This window comes from Onychomys torridus, chromosome 12, assembly GCF_903995425.1.
Source record: "Onychomys torridus chromosome 12, mOncTor1.1, whole genome shotgun sequence".
NCBI classification, from domain to species: Eukaryota; Metazoa; Chordata; class Mammalia; order Rodentia; family Cricetidae; genus Onychomys; species Onychomys torridus.
The window spans coordinates 70539368-70543228 of NC_050454.1; the positions used below are offsets into that span (position 1 = coordinate 70539368).

General features: G+C 44.3%; 1 pseudogene; it reads left to right on the top strand.

Moving 5' to 3' along the window:
- Positions 1-203: 203 nt before the first annotated feature.
- Positions 204-3485, top strand: LOC118593877 (annotated as a pseudogene).
- Positions 3486-3861: the final 376 nt, after the last annotated feature.

Genomic DNA, 3861 nt, shown 5'->3' on the forward strand with positions numbered 1-3861 from the left:
TAAGGACACGTCCATGCAGGAGAACAGAATGGAGTCCAGTCAACTTCTTGAGAGCTGGAGCAGCCCTGATGAAGGATGTCTTCAGTTGATAAAGTCCAGTAGTCCAGAAGACAGGGTGATAGGAGACAGAAGGCCAGCATAGCTTGTTTCACGGTGTCTGAATGAGTTGAAAGGCCACAGAGGAGAAAGGAACCTGTTCAGAGATGGCAGATGAGAAAGCAGAATTTGGACAGCAGAACGTGAGCACCTAGCAGCAGCCATGCCGTGGGAACCTCCTGAGGAGCCGTGGCTGGCCCTCCAGCCTCATCACAGTTGCCTTGGAGGAGTGATGCATCACCTAAGACATCATCTCTATGTTTACCTTTTTGTAATATTAATGACCTTGCCTGGCCTTTGCTATTCAAGGACACAGTACCTGTCCCTAGAGGAAGTCAACATACAGTATATGGACGCTGGGTCCTGGACTGAAATCCCATCAGGCCTTTGGGTCAGTGAAAATAGTTTCGGCTCTGACAGCAACATGAGTCCAATTCTTCCTTCTTCAATTCCAGAGGCATGGTGAGTGCTATATCCATGGTCAGAATCCCATCTCTGTTCTGCCCCCTAAAGCTGACTGAGGGTTCCCCTACTTCAATGGCCCCCAACTTAACTGCCTGACCAGAAGCCACCGCTGAGACAGATACCAGGACTGCACACATAAAGAAGGTTGTATCCCTCCTGTGTGTGTGTGTGTGTGTGTGTGTGTGTGTGTGTGTGTGTGTGTGTCGAGTTTGCATCCTGTGTCCACACTGCATCAACAGTAGCTGTCAAGAATGTGTCTGAGCCCCCTAGGAATACACCTCTGTTGTCTCCACTGTCTGGAAACAGCCACCATGTCTATGCCAAGCAAGACCTTAAAGGAGGGAGAGAGGCCAGGCTCTGCTGTCTGATAAAGGCTGTAAAACCATCACTGATCCAGAGGGAAAGAGTAACTGTAAGCACAGAGGGAAACTGTCACATCGTCGCTCTAGTAATATTCAAGCTTACAGGAACTCTCTGAGTTCAGGAAGCCAAGCCCAGTGCAGAGTCCAGAGCAGCAATGGGAAGGTGTGGCTGTCTACCTGCATCCCTCAACCGACCATCTGCTATCCAATGGAATAGACTCTAACTGCAGCTCTTTCAACACAGAAACAGATACGCACACATACACTAACACATGTACTGACATGCGCACATGATGATATGCACACACCCAAGCACACACATGCTGATGTGCACACATGATAATACATGAACTGACATGTATATATGATTCATGTACACACCGAAACACATGCATGCTGATGGACACACACACTAACACGTGAACTAACATATATACGTGATTCATGTATATACCCAAATACATACATGCTGACATGCACATCATATACATGCATATACATATACATGCATTCTTTAGGTGGTGATCTAATAGAAGCCAGTGGAGAGGAGTTGTGCCATCTGGACTTCTGGTCTACCTCCAATATTGCTTCTAAAAATCAGTGGCTGATCCAGCAGCCATATCTGGTAGAGCCAAAACTTGATTAAAACCTCAAAACCTTTCCTCACTAGCAGTCTCTCTGTATGTGGCCATTGACTGAGTTATCGGCACTTTTAATAAAGCCACCCAACTATGTGAGTCATCTAACCTTTCAGCCTGTGGTTTTCTGTCTCTTCAACCATTCTGCATAAGAACTGAGCCACTACATCTTCATTGAGCCTAGTTTTCTAGATTTGAGTAGATCTGTAGGAGACAGCTCTCCCACTGCTGCCCCTGGAAGCAAAGCAACATAAGAGAAGAGAAGTTAATTCCAGAATCTGATCAGAGACATGAAGATATGCCAGATAATACCTCACCTCCAGACTAGATGCATGCAATTGCTCTTGCCTCAAAATGTGACCTCTGCCTACATCAACAGAGAATAAAAGGAAACCACAAGGGTCTCTCAGAATGCCCCAGGGATCAAGAATTTGCCCAGACTGAGTCTGCTATTTAAAAAAATAGTTTAATCCATTTACATTTATTTTTATTTCAGATTACATATTTGTATCAAATTTTGCTGTTGTGCTTCTGATTTTTTTCTTTGTTTTTTCAACCTTCTGTTATAAGTTTTTTCTTTTTGTTCCTTTTTTCTTAGTGTTATTTTGAAATTATATGCCCTCACCAATCTACTATGATTCATAGTTAACACTGCATCATCATAAAAAGGATCATTACTAATATTTTTCCTATCCTGGTATATCCAGTATCTCTAACCTCCATGTAATTTAGGGACCTTAGACCCCTCTTTCTCAAAAGTTCTGCTTTGCTGTCACCCATGAAATTGCTGTCCAGTACTTTCTTTTTGTTTTAAAAAGCCCCCTCAAATTTGATATTGTTCTTTCAGTAAACTTGTTTCTTAGCTTGCTATGACTTCTTGCTTCCCACGGAAATGGTCCAGCTTCCTTTTTCTTCTTTCAACTCACATTATTTCACTTGATTACTCAGATAGTCTGTGTATATCTTAAAGTATTGTTTTCCCCTCAGATAAGTTGTGTAGCTGGTTCTTAGGGATTGAAATATTCATTCAGGGTGGGAAGAAGAAAGCCTCAGAAGGCTCACATGACAGTCACCTTTAAATGTCAACTTGAGGCAATTCTGTCTTTCTGGACCTGGGCAAGCAGGAGACGCCATCACAGGTGTTGACATTTGCCACAACAAGGACCAAAAGGTTCAGTGAAAGGAGCCAGAGAGCCAGGAGATCCATCTGCAGCTGCCAGTCAAGCTGTGCAGGTTTCTGGCCAAGTGAACCAACTCTACCTTCAGTCAGATTGTGCTGAAAAGGTTATTTATGAGCCGCACTACCTGGCCACCTCTGTCCCTGTTCCAGATGGTGATCCTAAAGATGAAGCTCCCTTGTAGTGGTATTTACTCTGCCCATTACCTTGAGCTATAGAGCCCAAAGGAGGTGGTGCTTCCTGCCATTGTAGTGACCTCTTAAAAGAAAAGGGAAAGAGGTCATTAGGTCCCTTCTTCCTTTTATTTGTTTTTTTTTTTTTAAATAAAATTAACTTATTTTTATCCTAAGAGGTCACATACAACAGCAAGAAGCCCTATAGCCCAAGGTCATGGGTGGAGCAAATACCACTACACTTCCCTGACAAGAGAATTAGACAGCTGTGGTTGTGTGGACAGGGGCAGTCACAGATGATGTGTGGATTCTCAAAGTGCCCAAACTGTGCACTGCGGGTGAGCAGCCAGGCCCAAAGTTGCATCCTCAAGGCTGGGGGTAAGATCCTCACCTTCCACCAGCTGGCCCTGGAGTCTCCCAAAGGCCATGGCATTGTGATCCTGTCTGGTCCTTGAGGTGTACTGGCATTTTGGCAAGGCTGCAGGAATCCCACATAGCCATACCAAACCCTATGTCTGCTCCAAGGGCCAGAAGTTCGAATGTGCCAGAGGCAGAAGGGCTACCCGTGGCTATAAAACTAACTCTGGATCTTACAAAACAACAAACAAACAAAAAAAAAACTTTGAGAAAAAAAAAAGTCAACTTGACACAACTTGGAATCACCTGGGAAGGGAGTGTCAATGGCAGATCGTGATCATGGGGTTGACCTGTGACCATGTCTGGCAAGGTGTTGTCTTCGTTAAGTTAATCAATGTGAGAAGACCCAGTCCATCTGATTGCTGCTTCAATTTACACTCTGTAAAGATTCTTGCTCCAGGCTGGCACAGTGGCTAAGTGAGTAAAGGCACTTGCCATGCAAGATTAGAGACTGGACTTCTATCCTAGGAAACAACATGAAGGAGGAAGGAAAGAATCAGACTCGAGAAGCCCTCCTCTGAGCCTGTTCATT